This window comes from Myotis yumanensis, unplaced genomic scaffold, assembly GCF_028538775.1.
Source record: "Myotis yumanensis isolate MYYU_CA2020_CCGP unplaced genomic scaffold, mMyoYum1.0.hap1 SCAF_16, whole genome shotgun sequence".
NCBI lineage: Eukaryota > Metazoa > Chordata > Mammalia > Chiroptera > Vespertilionidae > Myotis > Myotis yumanensis.
In genome coordinates this window covers 31,945,852-31,964,479 of record NW_027223767.1, presented here as the reverse complement: position 1 = coordinate 31,964,479, position 18,628 = coordinate 31,945,852, and the positions used below count along the sequence as shown (strand labels likewise).

General features: G+C 39.1%; 1 protein-coding gene and 1 non-coding gene across 2 annotated transcripts in view; one reads left to right on the top strand and one right to left on the bottom strand.

The window, feature by feature from the left end:
* The window catches only part of BRIP1 (BRCA1 interacting DNA helicase 1), a 111,962-nt gene that overhangs the window by 71,362 nt on the left and 21,972 nt on the right, over positions 1–18,628 (top strand). The gene's annotated exons all lie outside the window — the stretch shown is intronic.
* LOC138995194 (U6 spliceosomal RNA) lies at positions 3,439–3,545 on the bottom strand. Its single transcript, XR_011468528.1, has one exon. It is a non-coding gene; the product is annotated as a U6 spliceosomal RNA (small nuclear RNA).

Sequence of the window (18,628 nt, the reverse complement as noted above, 5' to 3'; positions counted from 1 at the left end):
TATTGTTAAACAGAGTGATTTTCCAAGTGTGGTTCCAGGTCAGGAACATCAGTATCACCTAGGAACTTGATAGAAATACATATTCTCAGACTCCATCCAGACCTATGGAAGTAGAGTCCAGCAGTTTGCATTCTGTGAAGCTGTTAGCCACAGACTAGCAGGGGTCCCCCGTAGTTGTGGGGCCCTTTTTCTACCTGGCTCCTTTCTTTCCAATGCCATGCCCTGCCCTGCAGATTGCAGTGATTTTAGCTGCCCAAATTCTTCTCTTTGCCAGCTCAGCTCAGCAGGACCCTGTATTCTGCCTGTTCAGTGCTCTGTACTGCTGTCAGGAAGTTTTACTCAGGAAGGGAGCTGAAAATCATGGAGTTCACCTAATGGATTTCCCTTATCTCTGAGATTAGTCATGTGTTGCCTGGTGTCTACTCCTTGAAAGCAGTTGCTTTATCTGTTGTGTCCAGTTTTACAGTCACTTACAGTGGGAGGGATATTCCCAAACCAGTTATTCTGGTCTTGGCCAAAAACAGGAGTTTTGCTTCATTATCACTGATTGTTTGCTAAACATTATATTTGAAAAATTACTTGTAGCAATAATTTGAAGCCAAAGATGATGTTATCTTCCATCGAGAAGAATTTTTATTTATTTTCTACAGGCATTTGAAGATGCTAGCAATCTGAGACCAAGAATTGAGATTTTCTGTCCACTGAGCTGATTGCATTGAGTATAATTCATATCTTTCCTCCCAGAGCACAACTGGTGAGGGTCTCATACCAAAGCAGAAATTCTTTCTCCAGGCAGTTATCTTCTTTACTGTTAATATTTTACTAGACACTGTGAATTATATAATATTAACAGTAATAAACAGTATTTCTCTGGTTAGTTTCTACTCTTCCCTAACCTCTGGAGCTCCTCAAAATTTCTGAAAGTCCATAAGGGATATCTGATCCTTCCCGCCTACAGTAACTGGTGCCTTCCAGTACCTTTCTCCAGCTACCAGTGCTACCATTGAGAATGCTGATGACCATGCCTAGGGTTCCTGTTCTAAAATGGCCAATGATGCCTCTGGCTATTGCTACTGATGAAACAGTTGCCATCCACTTGGGAAAATTGTTGTGTTCACCATCAACAGCATTAGTGCTGAAGCTGAGTTGCTGCTGATGGCACTGCTGTTGGCAGTGGTGGTGTCTCTTTTTTATGTCTTATCATTTTACCTATATTATTGCACTAATACTGCTTTGTTAAAGTGGAAAGAGTGTTTTTCCCCTTCTTTCTGAACCACATGTTCTTCCAATGTCTTAAATAAGTCTCCCCCACCCCCCCAAAAAAACTAGCTTTTTAAATTGTTGCTTGAAATCTTTTCTCTTTTTTTGGACTTATATATGAGTTTTTCAGAGCTGGGGAAAAAAAACCTTTATGGCTAATAATAGTTTGTACTAAATACCAAGTAACAGATACAAAAGGATTCACATCCAACTCAATGTATGTCTGAGAAGAGAAATAAATGGTATAGAGGGTAGTGATCAAAAGGACTTCAGCATTTTCTGTAATACTTGTTTGTTTTAGTAAAAAGCAAGCTTCAAGAAAATATAGTGAGAATACAGGTGTTTATATGTTATTCTTTCAACATTCTTAAAATTAAATAAAATGTTACTTGTGAAGAAAAAAATTATATTAACTTCTATTTTCTCTACCCTCACTTCTAACAGCTATGATTCTGGGCATTGTTTTATGCCAATTTGGGTTTTTAATGCTTTATTTTTATTACAATAAGTTCTTCCCAGACAGCATCTCAGTCTGTCATACAAAGAAAAAAAAGAGATAGACACCCTGTAGTCTGCTCTGACATTCCTCAGTAATATCCTCCTTGTAGTTCTACTTAACTGAATCCTAGTGGCTCTAGTTGTACAAAATAGCAGAATAACAGAAGACAATGAGGTCTGGGTAGGGAGGAGGAGGTTTGTTCTAAAGAAGTTGACCTAGTTTGCCTAGTATCCCTAGTGGTTCCTAGAAGGGCCAAATGGGATAGACCTAAGAGTAATCCAAGTTGTAGGAATAAGGGAAATTCTTTATTGGCAATACTAGATATAAGGGAAGTGTATTTCTTTTTGTCATATGTCTGGATCAGTTCTTGTGTAACAAACAGTTCTAAAACTCTGACCTAAAACAACAATCATTTATTATGATACACACATGTATGGTGGGGTGGCTGGGCAGTAGATGATCTAGGCTGGGCATGTTGGGCAATTTCACTTGGGCTCAGTCACCCTGCTGTGGTTTGACCAATGTAGGTTGGGCTCAACTGAGTAAGGACTGTTTTACATATGTATCTCATTTTTCATGGACCGACCGACTAGCCAAAACATGCTATCATTGCAATGACAGGGGTACAAGAGGGCAGGCTTGACTGTGTAAGTACTTCCACATTTTCTAACCTTTTGCCCATAGCATGTCATATGCCCAAGCCCAAAGTCAGCAGCATGGGGGGTAAAAGATTTAGAATTAAGACTTCAAAAAGGAATCCTGGCTTTTTTTTTTTTTTTTTTTACAATTAAAGGATATTTATAAGGCATCCATCCAAAAGACAGATGTTTATAAACTTTAACAGTGTAGGTATGCAAGTTTTCTAATTAAGAAGGTCTATTATCATTTGGAAATACCAGAATATAGCAGTCAATACCTGAAATATCTGAATATCTGAAATATATCTGAAATAAATCAGAGCATCATTATAAATGGTTTCTTAAAATTCATAAATGACCAAACAAGTTAATAATATTTATTTGTACTGCTATGGATATAAAAGATATTCTGAAATTTTAACCAGTTAACTGCCATAAATATTTATAGACGCAGGCAGTGGACCTTTTTTAATTAAATTCAAAATATCGTGGCAGTTTTAATGAATTCACTTTATTTTTGTTGTTGTTTGTGCTTTTGGTGACATACTTAGAAAACCACTGCCAAATACAAGGCCATGCCCCTAATGTTTTCTTCACAGAGTTTCATATAGGCCTAGCTCTTAAATTTATTTATTTATTCCTAAAGGTTTTATTGGTTTTTAGAGAAAAAGGAAGGGAGAGGGAGGGAGAGAGAGAAACATTGATTGGCTGCCTCCTGCATGCTTAGTACTACCCTACAGGGTGTCGAGACCACAACCTGGGCATGTGCTGTAACCAGGAATTGAACTGGCAACCTTTCAGTACATGGTACAGTGCCCAACCAACTGAGCCAAACTGACCAGGGCAAATGATTTCCTGAAATGGCTTTTCCAAAACTAACACCGTGCTTCAAATTACTGGACCACAAATTAGGACTTCATTATTTTCTTTTGCATTAATACTCAGTCTATCATGCAAGAATAAGTAAAAGTTACTTATAAATGCAAACCTTGAATATTCTATCTATGGAAACGAAAAAATCTATTTTTGCATTATTTTCTATATTGTTTGATTTGAATTTTTATTTTACATGTCATCCTTGGGCAGGAGCCATACTAATCTTCTCTGTATTGTTCTAATTTTAGTGTATGTGCTGCTGAAGCGAGCGCTGAATTGTTATTTTAAAAATTTCGGATCAGTGTCTGAGTTAGAAAAGTCATTTGAGTGGGGGAAAAAAGGCAGTGACGTTAATTTTATGATACTAAATTTTTTCCTTAAATTGAGGCACAGATTATGGAAGTAAAAATTAAAATGCAGTTTAAAATACTAACTTAAGACTTTTGTAGTCTCCATTGCAGAGTTTGGCTTTTAGAGAAGCAGGAAAATGTATGTTAGAGCCAAAAATATGACTTCTTTGGCTGTGACCAGGATTTCCTTTTCCCACCTTGGGGACTAGAAAGTAGTGGTAGGAAAATTTCATTTTGGAGCCAAGTGTGACTTGTTTAGTTTGTCATAATTTATTGCATATACCTCAGGGACCTGAAAATAAAGAAACCCACTATGAAATGTTGATAATGGGCCACTCTGAAGGGCAAGCAGTAAGCTAACTTTCCCAGTGAGGATTTTTTCACTTCCACCTTTCCAGATGCTTCTGATCATTCTATATGGACATACTTAACTGTGTAATAGTTAAGAAGAAACCTTTCTGTGCACTAAACCAAAGTATTTGAGGAGCAGAAAAGTGAACCAAGGCTTTTACATGATCAGATGTTGGTGGAAAAGTATAACTAAAAGAAAAGATGTTTTCTTTTAATGCAGTTAAGTCACAGTATAATGGATATCTAAAGCAAATCCTTTGGCCAAGTAGTATGATCTAAAAACTGCAAAAGCCTTCAGCTTTATAATGCAGGCATCCACATCTCAAGTTGATGGCATGGTCTAATTTCTGAGGCATTATAAAGTACAATACTTAGATTTTTTTTAAACAAGTCAATATTCTTTTAAAAAATATGTTTTTATTGCTTTCAGAGATGAAGAGAACAAGAGAGAGAAATACCAGTAGAAACATCAATGATGAGAGAGAATCATTGATCCGCAGCCTCCTGCACACTGCTTACTAGGAATCTAGCACAAAACCCGGGCATTATGGCTTGACCGGGAATCAAACTGTGACCTCCGGGTTCATGGGTTGACGCTCAACCACTGAGCAACACCGGCCAGGCTCTACTTAGATTTTTAAACTTGCATTTTATTTGTATTCCTTAGCACAGTTTAGTTTAAGAGTACATAGAAATATTCTCCTTTCATGAGTATTGTGTCTTTACTTCTCTGAGAAAAAATTTATAAAACCATGGCATGAGGCAAAAAATTTTTATACTTTAAAGATGTTCAAGTGGCATGTTAGATATTTAAAATTAGCTTAATAAAATTTGATGTCAATATCAGAAGTTACAATTATTAAAATTAAGATAAATAAGATAAATAAATTTTATATTTGTGTATTCTTTTTCTTTAGTAATATATGTAGTATGTTGAGTTACCAAAATAACTTCACTTAGAAACTATTTACAGTTTAGATCAGGGGTGGGCAAACTTTTTGACTTGAGGGCCACAATGGGTTCTTAAACTGGACTGGAGGGCCGGAACAAAAGCATGGATGGAGTGTTTGTGTGAACTAATATAAATTCAAAGTAAACATCATTACATAAAAGGGTACGGTCTTTTTTGTTTTTAGTTTTATTCATTTCAAACGGGCTGGATCCGGCCGTGGGCCGTAGTTTGCCCACGGCTGGTTTAGATAGTGACTGGTTAGTTATCTTAGTATTGGCATATAATAACCATTTATTTATTTAACAAACTTGTACTAAGTACCTAATTTGTACTTAACATAGTAGGTGCAAAATGAACAAGATGCTATCTCTGTACTAGTGATGTCTATAATTTAGTAAAGGACTCGAATGTGTAACAGGATGTTTTGGTGAGATAAGATATGGGTGTTTGGTTGCTTAGAGAAAGAGAGGTTGAACAACACCTTTCACTTTCATCCAAATATTCATTTACTTTGACTGATTTGCCTAAAATAGATGGAGGAACCAGAGAGATGAGATATGAATCTTAAATCTTGTCTACATTGAGATTCAAACATACAAACATTTGATAAAGTGGAATCAAAGGCCAGATTACAAAACTATTCAGGTTATTAAGACTTTATTAAGACTTTTCAGAATAATGAAACAACTGTTTTCTTTGATTTTTTTTTATTATTATTATTAGAAAGAGAGGGAGGGAGAGAGAGAGAGAAACATCCATCAGTTGCCCCCCCGACCAGGGATCATACCTGCAACCTTTTGGTGTACAAGATGGCACTCTAACCAACTGAGCCACCCAGCCAACTCTATCTGGCTAGAGTACTAATAGCTAGACTCTGGTGACATAGTGATACATTACACAGATTATAGCCCCTTGTCTCATGGAGCTTACAGTCTAGTGAAGAATATTAATATTAAAGTAATGAAGAAACAGTTATTTATAGTTGTCATGAGGACTGTAAGAAAAAGTCAGGAATTGTGAGAATGTATAACAGGTTCCTGACCTAATTTTGAGGGGTAAAGAAAGACTTCCTGAGGAAAAAAGTTATGTAGGTGCAAAGAATGGATAAGAGTATTCACTGCAGAGAGAACAGCATGTGCTAAGGCCCTAAAGTTTGAAAGAAGATAGCGGTTTCCAGGAATTAAAAGAAGCTGAGGGCCCTAGCTGGTTTGGCTCAGTGGATAGAGCCTCAGCCTGCGGACCAAAGGGTCCTGGGTTCGATTCCAGTAAAGGGCACATACCTTGGTTGCAGGCTCTTCTCTGGCCCAGGCCCTGGTTGGGGCTCATGCAGGAGGCAACCAATCGATGTGTTTCTCTCACAACGATGTTTCTGTCTTTCCCTCTCTCTTCTCCTCTCCCTAAAAATCAATGGAAAATATCCTCGGTTGAGGATTAACCAAAAAACAAAAACAAAAAAAAGAAACTGAGGTAGAGAGTGAGTTTCGGTAGAATGGCATGTGAGTAGAGGCTGAGAGAGATATTAAGGAGTCAGATCAGTTAGGGCTCTGTACACCATTTTAAGGATTTGAGACTTTATCGTAAGTTGTGGGAAACTATCCAGGAATAGAGCCTGAGGTCAGCGTGAGGTCAGGTGTTCTTATAGTGTAGCATCTGATACAGAAACCCACTTGGACCTAGCCTAAATAATATGTGGTTACCCAGGGGAAATAGTAAATTTATATATTTCTTTTGAGCCACTTTCATAATTGTGTTAATCTTGAGTGTTTTAGCGTTCATTTATTTATTCATTTAACAGACTTGTACTAAGCGCCTAATTTGTACTTAACATAGTAAGTGCAAAAATGAAGAAGATGCTGTCTCTGTATTGGTGATGTCTATAATTTAGTAAAGGACCGGAACCTGTAACAGGTTCATGGGATAAACTTAAAGGGGTGTAAATATTTACCAGTCCAGCAACATGCTGTTGAAAGTGTTGAAAACACTTAAGCCAAATCACAGATATGGAAGAAAAACCAGTCACCACTGAAGGTCCAGAATGAAAACCTTTTTTTCCCTCTCAGAAAACTTTCTTTTCCCAGCTTTATTTTTTAAGATAGTGTAGCCAATAGTATTATTAAAGCAGGGTTAAGTATATTTTGAAATTCCCAAATTAAAATCTAATTTAAATCTGAGTATGCCATGTAAGTAGATAATTTGTAATTTTCCTTGAACAGTGAAGAATGAGAATAGCCAAATCCGTTGTTCCTATCCCTCTTGAAAAACAAACATAAAAACACAAAATTAATGAATTGCTGAGGTGTTTTTAAATTAAACATTTTTTTCCATATATCTTAAAGAAATGTTTTAGGTTCATGGGAGGAAACATTTAAAGTCACAAAATTTTAGACACATGCCATATGACTTAACTTATGTGTAAAATATAAAGAACAAAATAAATGAACAAACAAATCAGAAACAGACTTATAGATACAGAGAACAGACTGATGGTTATCAAAAGGGAGGGAGTTTGGGGGGACTGGGTGAAGAAGGTAAAGGGATTAAGAAGTACAAATTGATATTTACCGAAGAGTCATAGAATTGTAAAGTACAGCATAGGGAATGTAGTCAATAATATTGTTATAACTATATGCCAGGTGGGTGCTTGAGATATTGGGGAATCGCTTTGTAAAGGATATGATTGCCTAACCACTATGCTGTACACCTGAAACTAATACAAAATAGTATTAACTGTAAACTGTAATTTCTCTCAACACTCATGTCATTGTATTTGCTTAGGGAAAAAGCCATGTCTGAATATAGATAGCTACAAGTTAAACCTGTGGATAACTAATAAAGCCAACAAAAACTTTGGTTTTTTAAAAATTCTGCAGTTATTTTCTTGTGCTCATCTTATTTTTTTGGAAGGACAAGAACTTTGTTGGCCTTACTTGTATTTTACTTTTGCTCTCATAATAGGAGGAAGGCTTTAAAGTGAAATTATCACACTTCGATTATAAGGTTGACTGATGCTTAACTACTTTCGCTGGCCCAGAGCACTGTTTGGTGTTTATAACATGTCTTTCTTGTTTTCATGAAGACTAAAGGTTTGATACCTTGGGAATGAGTTCAGTTTATGCTTTCTAACTCTGGGCCAAATAGCCCCAGTGTGCCAAGGAATATAATAAGCTACCCAACTTATTTTCCTATAGCATCAAAATTTCCAGATGTGTTGCTTAAAATTACTTTGTAGCAGGGTTTTTCAAGATTGGCACAAATGACAGTTGGGGCAGGATAATTGTTTGCTGTGAGTGATGTCCTGTGTATCGTAGGATGTTTCAATGCCAGTAGCAAACCCTTCTTCTCCCACCAGTTGTGACAACGAAAATGTCTCTAGACATTGCCACGCCAATATCTTCTGGTTGAATGCCATTGTGTATGTCATGAATTAAAATTAACAACCTACTATTATTTTAAAATTATTTTTATCAAGTTGAAAAAAGTCCAATAAAGCTTTTACTGAGAGCCTAATTTATAACTAAATACAGTAATAGTCTTAGAACAATAGTCCTTGGCTTCTACCCTACTCCCAGCCCCTGCTTCTTTTAGCTGTTATATCTGGTATTTTTATCTCTACATTTTATCTTTATTTAATCAGTTTTAGGTATTAATTAGTTATTTCCTATATGAGATAAGAATTTAGCTTACTTTACCTTTCTCTTCCTTTATCCTCCCATATAATTATATCAAATGTTTTAAAATTCATAACCAATACACATTATCATGACTCTGAAAATATTGTTCATTGTAGTCAAATGATTTCCTTCCTTTCTTGAACTTTAAAATTCTTCTTGGCAATAATAATACCCTTCTCCCCCTTTTGGTCTTTTTGAAAGATCTTTAAATCATCTATCAACCCTTTAAAATCCGTGCAATGCCTCTTAACATAATTTTTCTATCAGATCTCTTAGATAATGTCAGTTCTTTTTTTTTTTCTTTCCTCCTGAAGACATCCCTTCTGCAGCCTCCTGATCTCCTATTTCTATCAGGACTAAGTAATCAATTGCTTTAATCAGTTGCTGTTTAGGTCTACTTAACTGCCAACATCCTGAGATTTCCCTTTGCTGTCATCCTAGGAGTTGATTTGCTTATCTTCTGTGTTGGATCCCAAGTTTCTTCGGTCTCAGTTCTTCTGTTTCTTTTTTTTAAAATATATTTTATTGATTTTTTACAGAGAGGAAGGGAGAGAGATAGAGAGTCAGAAACATCGATGAGAGAGAAACATCGATCAGCTGCCTCCTGCACACCCCCCACTGGGGATGTGCCCGCAACCCAGGACATGCCCTTGACCGGAATCGAACCTGGGACCCTTCAGTCTGCAGGCCGACGCTCTATCCACTGAGCCAAACCAGTTTCGGCCCCTCTTCTGTTTCTTGTTTACTGTTTCATCTTTGTAGTACACATCCTCCAACTGTTTCCCTGTGCACCTATTTCCTGAATCTTTTTTGACTCCTGCTGGCCTAATGGGCTTATTTCCCATCAATAACTCTATGGGCACTCCAGTTTGAACTTTCACCTCTGCTTTGTCCATCAGCTTTTTATGTTCATATACTGGAGTTTGAGGTTACAGATGTCTAATATTTAGACTTGATTGAAAAGTTTGTAAGGAGGATATTCTGAGAAAAGGGAAGTGTGTGGAAGGCCACCTGCCGTTTATTGGAATTTCCAACTTAGGGGAGACTTAGGGGTGTGTTGGAGGCAGTGCCTCTAATTATTCCTTGACCTTTCCAAACAAGTTTGTGCATGTGCAGACCTCCGTGTGTTTACTGGAGTACTTATGCCTAATCTTTGGGTGCCCTTGCTTACAAACACATGTGTCCTCCCAATATTACCCTGCTGATTGTATCTAAAAGGTAAATTTTATTTCAAACTGCTGCTACAATAAAAGGCTAATGAGGCAGGCAGTCGAGGCTGTCTGGTTGCTATAGCCAGGTAGTCCCTTAGCCTCTCTTTCACAGCAAATGTGTCGGAGTAATCCACTCCTCCGTCGCTCAGGGGCTGCTAGTCAGCCCCAGCATTAAAGTTTTAAGTATATTTTTAATCTATATTTTTTTACTTGTACACTTTTTCTTGCTCATGTTTGTTTTTAAATGTCACAGTATTTAGTCATGTAAATCTGAGTCTGAGCTTCCTCTTGCTGGGATTATCTTCTACTTTCTTTGCTTGCCATTGCCTCCAAACTTTTATGCAACCCCTCAGTACTTAGTATTGCTCCTTTAAGCATCCATAAGCTTCCTCCATGAGAAATCTTGCCATCCTCAAAGGTTATATGGGAGTAGGTACAAGTTTCTGTCACTTGCTGAATGCAGCACTACTCATTCGTCTTAACAAAACCTCTTAATATTGATTCATTCCTTTGAGAGCTTAGTTTTCCTTTTACAGTTGCACCTTGCTTTGTTATGTAAGATAACATTTCATTATGTTGGTTGCTGTTTATTCATTGTTATTTGACTCTCTTATGTTAAAATCTCATGACTTTAACAGAGGAAGCTCTAGATTATAAGATACGGGAATGAAATAATATTTAGACTATCAAGGCTTAATTATGCACTCATTCTGTAAATTACACCACTAACATCCTATATAATAAAGAGGTAATGTGCAAATTGACCCTCACGCCATAACGCCATCACAAGATGGCAGCACGCACAGTGCGGGTGGGGTAGCAGGGGTGGGGCTGGCGGCCGCTCTGTGCGGCTTCCGCCAGGGTTTCTGCGGCCCCGTGTGCGTGCCACGGGGGCGGGGCCCGGCGGCGGCTGCATGCAACCAGAGGCGGAGCATCGAGGCGGCACTCCAGGTCTCGAGGCTGTCCCGTGGTGTGCTGGCCACACGCGGGGCAGGACTCCAGGACGTGGGGAGGTCCCATGGCGCGGGGTGGGGGAGGAGGAAGGGGTCCCGGGTCTTGCGGGATGGGTCCTCGTGCGACGGGTCAGTAGTAGTTTATATAGTTTGCTTCTAATACAGCTCATAGGGTTGCAAAGTGATCAAAAATATTGTGAAGGATATTAAGAATGTTAATGTTATAATTTCTCAGACAAAGTAAGATCAGTTGTGGAAGTCATTTAGTAAAAGGTATTTTTCAAAACTGAACATTGTTTTCTGTATGTCCTGCAAGTGTACATATTTTCATTGATATTTGATGTAAAAGTGGCCACTCCATAAGCTGAAGAAATTGTTTTATAAGTCACCTAAAATAATGTATCTATATATTGAATAGTGTAGGTTAAACACCTTCAGAGAGAGTTGATCCAAGTGTTAAAACGCCTAAAGTAGGTGGCCAACATTGGCTAGATGGCCTACATTGGCAAAAGTAGGTTTATAGTTGTTCATATGGAAAAAGACATGCAGATTATCATTATTACAATAGCTGTATTAACTCCATGTTTATCATACTCACAACTGTAAATCTACTTTTGCCCCTTCCTTTATGTTGAGAACAATATCCCTATTGAAGAGCAATATACTTTGTTCTTTTTCTTATATTTGGAAAATTTAGGCTATTTTTTCAACACTGACAATTTATGACACAAAGTTTAATACAGATTTCTCTGCAAATAGTATCTTATACAAGCAGCCTTAAAGCATATGTGAAATAAGTTACATTACTATGTCTGTTACTATGTCTTGATTCTTATTTCTTGGTAGATTATTGTGGTCAATTCCTCACATAACAAGAAAAATACATAACAATTGAAAACCATTTCTAATGTTTTGTGTGTGTGTGTGTTTTAATCTAAAAGGGAGCCTGGCTTCTTAACTCTTGGCAGAAATCCATTTTTCCCCATTAAAAAAAAAATATATATATATATGTATATACACATACACATACTATATTTGGTTAACGTGGTGTTTCAGAAATCTTGAAAATGTGCCAGATGAAATAAAACCAGCTATATTCCTTTTATCTAGCTAAATTATTTCACGTACAAGATCTTATGCTGAGTTTAGAACTCTAACCATTGGAATTTATATTGTGATACCCTGATAAAAGTGTTTACACTGTGAGGATATGGAGCAGTAAATGCCTCTAATGCACAGTCTCCGTCTTCCAGATTTGGTGGTTTGCTATAAATGTTTATATTTTAGGTCCTGTATCTTGGCTAAAGATAAAACTGTTCTTCTTGAGTGTTTGCTAGACAAATGTGTTTATTTTTCTGAGGCAAAGTTTTCTTAATATTTTTAATTACTAAGTTTAGCTGATTATTTGTTCTTAGTCTTATTTTGAGGCTTGAACTTTTGTGATAAAACTTACAGACAAGAAAAAGTATGTTTTCTGCCTATATTGATTGCTTTTAGGGAGGCATTTATTTCTGAAATAATAATGCATATTTATACGAATTGGGATATAAGACAGTAGTGAAGTAAAGAGATGCAGTTATAGTTCCAGCTCATGTTTATTAAACCATTTATTTCGTCAGAAGCTACTTATAAAATTTATAAAAGGCTACTCTTGAACAGAGCTGTTTAAGACTAACATGGTTGGGTTTGACTAAGTTGAAAAAATAATCTCATGTTCAAAATTGTAACTTAAATTTCTTGTTGACGTATACGGTATAATCTTTTTGGTTATTTTGTATCTACTACTATCAGTAGTATACCACTTACACTGTCTGCAATAAAACTGAGTCATTGGAGTACTTCAGGAGCATACTGTTTGATCTCAAGTGTATTATAATATAATGGTAAAATCAGAATTCAAAACCATATAACTTCTGTCTGGATGGCCTGGATGCTATTTGGGTATTTTTACGAAGTTCTCTAAGTACCTCTTCACCTCTTCACTCTTGATTATCTATCTTTGCTACTCAGGGTCTCATCTCTACTTATATCAGGTTAACTTTTTTAAATTATTTTTTTATTGATTTCAGAGAGAAAGGGAGAGGGAAAGAGAGAAACATCAACGATGAGAGAGAATCATTGATCGGATGCCTCCTGCATGCCCCTTACTGGGGATCGAGCCCACAACCTGGGCATGTGCCCTTGACCAGAAATGAACCCGGGAGCCTTCAGTCAGCAGGCCATGCTCTAGCCACTGAGCCAAACCAGCTAGGGCTATCAGGTTAGCTTTTTTTTTTTTTTTTAATTGTTTTATTGCTTAAAGTATTACAAAGAGTATTATATATGTCTCCTTTTTTTTTCTCTCTTGACCCTCCCCTAGCCTCCCATGCCCCCCAGTGTCTTGTGTCCATTGGTTATGCTCGTGTGCATGCATACAAGTCCTTCGGTTGATCTCTTACCCCCTCCCCGCCAATCAGGTTAGCTTTTGATGCAGAAATATTTTCATTTGGCTAGAATCTATCAAATTAAGGGTGTTTTTCGTTTTGTGTGAACTTTGAATTCGTTATGAAAAAAATGTTTTATGAATTAGTGCAATATCTGAACCAATAGGTTGAAAACTCAAGCCATTACAGAAGTTAAACAGATTATTTAAATGAGTGAGCTAGTTGAGGGTTGGCTAATAGTTCAGATTATTTTAAGCTACAATAAGGGCCTTACAAAACAAACTTTGGGCTTTCCGTTTGCAATCTCTGGTGAAAGAATTTGCCATTTCTCTGCTGTTCACACACTCCTCCAAAATTATACATACACTAATTTATTGGGGATGGGTGGGCACCAACTGGTTTAAACTCATTTCAGAGAGTACAATTAAATATAACTTTCTATTTTGGGAAAGCCTTGTAAAATGTATTTGAAAAGTAATATTAACTGGTCTAAAAGATCATTTTTCCAAACCACACTTGTGTTCAATTTCTTGTGTTTACTTTCTGTCAAAACTTAGAAAAAAAAATTCACAGTTAACGTCCATAATTTAAAATGTCTGTCTCATTAGGCATTAAAGAATCATTGCTCAACAGGTATAATATTGTTAGACTCAGCTAATGTGAATGTGGACATGACCTCCCAAATAGATCAAAGACTAATCTTTTTGACAGTTACAAGATGGCAGAGCTTGCCATAGGCTTTTTGCTGCTGCACATTGAAACTATTTGTTTAGAAAGCATGCCTGAGGGATGAGAATGAGTTTATAAGGATGAGCAGGTAAAAGGTTGTCTTTTGACATTTCAACTAATCCCTTCCAGTTTTTGGTTTACTTAACATTTAGGCTATTTGCTGGCAGGAGAAGCTGGCTTTTTCACATACGCTTTCTGTCATTTTTAAATTGGGCATTGATTCGTGCCTCCTAAGTGTACAATGAAATAGATTCTGGTGTCATTAAAAAGAGGTGCACTGGCTTCCTACTTTTTCAAACCCTTAGTTTTGCTTTCCCTGATTAAATGTATTCCTCCAACAGTAATTATTTTATTAATTTAAAAAACCTCTTTCTTAAATAATAAAAAATATTTTAAAGTTAACCTTTATATATTTTTACTTTCAAAAGTTTTTTTCTTCTCACCTAAATTAATCTTTCTAGGTAAAACATTGGCAGTCTTTTAAAAGCCATTTGGATTGTAAAGAGTAATTGAAAATTTGCAAGAAATTGAAATGATGTATTCATATATAAGTTAATTCATTTTAATGAAAAATAAAAGACCAAGGAAAGATAATATAATTTTGTTTATTTAATTTAATAGTTGTTACATTAGCTCTATTTCATTTATAACTAATACTTCCTAGAACAATGGTTGTCATAGGCAAAGTGATCATTATAAAGTATTTGTCTGAACATGGTGTAGGAAATTTTGAAAATCTTTAAGATGTTATATCTGACAAGGGATAAATCCCAGCTCTACACCTTATAGGCTGGGTGACATTTCACATGCCACCTAATGCTTTAAACCTTATTTTTCTAATCTGTAAAATGGAATAATAACATATACCACTTAAGATTGTTGTGAGGATTTAATGAAATAATATGTAGTAAGCACTGCACTGTTCATGGAAAGAACATTATAGGAGCTTAAAATGTTGCTGTCATTTATCATTATTATTTTTTTTATTTTTATTTTTTATTTTGTTTGTTTTTATTAAATCTTTATTGTTCAGATTATTACATTTGTTCCTCTTTTTTTCCCCCCATAACTCCCCTCCTTCCAGCTCCCACCCCACCCTCCGCCCTCACTCTCCACCCACTGTGTTCATCCATAGGTGCACGATTTTTGTACAGTCTCTTCCCGCATCTCCCACACCCCTTTTCCCCCCAAGAATAGTCAGTCCATTCCCTTTCTATGTCCCTGATTCTATTATAATCACCAGTTCATTCTGTACATCAGGTTACTTATTCACTTGATTCTTAGATTCATTTGTTGATAGATGCATATTTGTTGTTCATAATTTGTATCTTTACCTTTTTCTTCTTCTTCCTCTTCTTAAAGGATACCTTTCAGCATTTCATATAATACTGGTTTGGTGGTGATGAACTCCTTTAGCTTTTCCTTATCTGTGAAGCTCTTTATCTGACCTTCAATTCTGAATGATAGCTTTGCTGGATAAAGTAATCTTGGTTGTAGGTTCTTGCTATTCATCACTTTGAATATTTCTTGCCACTCCCTTCTGGCCTGCAAAGTTTCTGTTGAGAAATCAGCTGACAGTCGTATGGGTATTCCCTTGTAGGTAATTGAGTCTCTTTCTCTTGCTGCTTTTAAGATTCTCTCTTTGTCTTTTGCTCTTGGCATTTTAATTATGATGTGTCTTGGTGTGGTCCTCTTTGGATTCCTTTTGTTTGGGGTTCTCTGCGCTTCCTGGACCTGGAAGTCTATTTCTTTCACCAGGTAGGGGAAGTTTTCTGTCATTATTTCTTCAAATAGGTTTTCAATATCTTGCTGTCTCTCATCTTCTGGTACCCCTATAATTCTGATGTTGGTACGTTTGAAGCTGTCCCAGAGGCTCCTTACACTATCTTCGTATTTTTGGGTTCTTTTTTCATTTTGCTTTTCCGGTTGGGTGATTCTCGCTTCTTCGCATTTCAAATCTTTGACTTGATTCTTGCGCTCCTCTGGTCTGCTGTTGGGAGTCTGTATAATATTCTTTATTTCAGTCAGTGTATGCTTACTTTCTAGATGGTCCTTTATCACACATCGAGGGTCTCATTAGATTTCCTGTACATCTCATCAAGTTTATCGACAGACTCTAGAAGCCTCTTGAGAGACCTCAAAAGTGTGGTTCTGAACTCAATATCCTCCCTTGATAGTTTTGTCCTGTTTCTTTGTCTCCGCATTTTTTACGCTTTCTTGGTACACCCCCTAGTGGTCTTTGTGCGAAGTCTTGTTGTAGTTAAGCCTTGATTGTTGTAGTTAATACTAGAGGGATTTGACCTCCAGGCCGACTGGCTGTGATAATCATCTGTGTCTGCAGTGGAAGAACTTGTGTCCTCTAGGGAGGTGCTAATCTAGCCTTTGCTTGAGGCTATCCAGCAAATGCCTCTGTGCAGGGCTTGGGCGGGGCGGGTCCCACGGGATCAACAGGGCGGAGAAGGGAGCAGTTATGGCTGCTCTCAGTCCGTCCCCAGGGGCTCTGCCTCTCTGTCCCAGCAACAGCTGCAAACCTCGGAGAAACCATAGCCATTCAGTCCTGCTTCTCCCGTTTGAGTCTGGGTCCCTAGAGACTCGCCCAGATCTGGAGCTCTGAGTCTGAGGCTCCCTCCGGATTGAAACAGACAACCGCACCCTCAGCCACCAGCCCGCGCCGCGCGCACTCCGCACCTTAGTATTTTACTTCAGCACTGTGCCTCCTCTGATTCTCGGTTCCTCCTACTTGTAGAACTTCCGTTCAGCCAGCCTTCCTGTGGTTCTGGATGATGTCTGTTCCGTCTTTTAGTTGTATTTTTGAAGTGGTTGTTCGAGGCAGCAAACTCCGGCGTTAACCTATGCCGCCATCTTGGTTTCTCTCTACCTATCATTATTATTTAAATACTACAGGCCTGGTGCATGAAATTCGTGCAGGGGAAGGGCGGTGTCCCTCAGCCCAGCCTGCACCCTCTCCGATCTGGGATCCCTTGGGGGATGTCCGAATGCCGGTTACAGGGATCGGGCCTAAACCGGCAGTCGGTCATCCCTCTCACAATCCGGAACTGCTGGCTCCCAACCGCTAGCCTGCCTGCCTGCCTGTCTGCCTGATTGCCCCTAACCGCTTCTGCCTGCCAGCCTAATCACCCCCCTAACCACTCCCCTGCTAGCCTGATCGATGCCTAACTGCTTCCCTTGCTGGCCCTATCGCCCCCAACTGCCCTACCCTGACAGCCCGATCGCTCCCAACTGCCCTCCCCTTTTGGCCCAGTCACCCCTAACTGCCCTCCCCTGCAGGCCTGGTCCCCCCCAACTGCCCTCCCCTGCCGGCTCGGTCACCCCTAACTGCCCTCCCCTGCCAGCCTGGTGGCCCTTAACTGCCTTCCCCTACAGGCCCGGCCCCCGCCAACTGCCCTCCCCTGCAGGCCTGATCCCCCCCTAACTGCTCCCCTGCCAGCCTGATCGATGCCTAACTGATCCCATGCTGGCCCAATTGCCCCAATTCCCCTCCCCTGCTCTCCCTATCGCCCCCAACTGCCCTGCCGGCTTGGTCACCCACAACTGCCCTCCCCTGCTGGCCTAATTGCCCACATCTGCCCTCGCCTGCCAGGCATCCGTGGTGGCAATCTTGTGACCACATGGGGGTGGCCATCTTGGGTGAGGGTGTGACGGTCAATTTGCATATTACCTATTTATTATGTAGGCTATGTTTTTATTGATATTAGAGAAAGAGAGGCAGGGAGAGGGAGAGATAGAAACATTGATGAAAGAGAAACATCAACATTGGTTGGCTGTCTCCAGCATGCCCCTGCTGGGGACCAACCCCACAACCTGGGCATATGCTCTGACTGGGAATTGAACTGGCAACCTCCTGGTGCATGGGTTGATGTTCAACCACTGAGCCATACCAACCAGGCTTATTTATTATTAACTAGAGGCCCGATGCATGGATTCGTGCACAGGTGGGGTTCTGGGGGTGGGGGTTGGGACACAATCGGCCCTCTGGGCGGGCAGTGGGACACCCTTGCCAGCCTGGGATCTGGATCCGTCCCACTGACGTTTGCGCAGGTTGTTGGGAACCACCTGGTGGCCGCTTTTATATCCTTCCTTGTGGAGCGTCTAGGGAGGGGAAGCGGCCGAGGTGCCTGAAGCTGCCTTCCAGGAGGCCTGCGGCACTGTCAGGATCATGCCAGCAGTGCTGGTCTGGCCCATTCTCCGGAGATTGGACCTGCCAGACTACTGAGGGAATGAGTGGCTGCCGCCAGGCTGGTGGGCTGCCAGGATGGGTTGGTCAGCTGAGTGGTGCTCCTTCTGTGGGAGCGCACTGACCACCAGGGGGCAGTTCCTGCGTTGAGCGTCTGTCCCCTGTTGGTCAGTGCATGTCATAGCAACTGGTCGACTGGTTGTTCGGTCATAACGGTCACTTAGGCTTTTATATATATATATGATCTTTGGTTCCCCGCTTCCCTAGTTTTTACTTTCTATTTAGTTAACTCATAGTCAATTTCTGTTTTTGGTTTATAAGTTATTCCTTTAAAATGGATTAACCCAAAGTATCTTTTTCCATAAACTTCTCTTGTCTTCTCTGGGTGGATCACTGGATTACTTCTCTTAGTGGCTAAAACGTTGGAGTCATTTTAGACTTTTCCCTCTTTAATAAGTTCCACATCTACTTTGTCACTTAAGTTCTTTAGGTCCACAATGTGTTACAAACTGGGCCTCTT